The sequence below is a fragment of the Carlito syrichta genome, unplaced genomic scaffold (assembly GCF_000164805.1).
Source record: "Carlito syrichta isolate Samal-C Ts95f unplaced genomic scaffold, Tarsius_syrichta-2.0.1 Scaffold290082, whole genome shotgun sequence".
In the NCBI taxonomy this organism is placed as follows: domain Eukaryota; kingdom Metazoa; phylum Chordata; class Mammalia; order Primates; family Tarsiidae; genus Carlito; species Carlito syrichta.
The window spans coordinates 78,461-78,672 of record NW_007234178.1 but is presented as its reverse complement, the minus strand read 5'-3'; positions in this window follow the sequence as shown (position 1 = coordinate 78,672).

Genomic DNA, 212 nt, shown 5'->3' with positions numbered 1-212 from the left:
AAAATCAGCCGGGCATGGTAGCGCACGCCTGTAGTTCCAGCTGCTTGGAAGGCTGAGGCGGAAGGATTGCCGGAGCCCAACAGGTCGAGGCTTGCAGTGGCCGGAAGCGGTCACTGCACTCCAGTCAGGGTGACAGAGTGAGACTCCAACTCAAAAAAAAAAAAAAGAAAAGAAAAAAAAGGATGGGGAAAGACACATATGCAAACATTAGC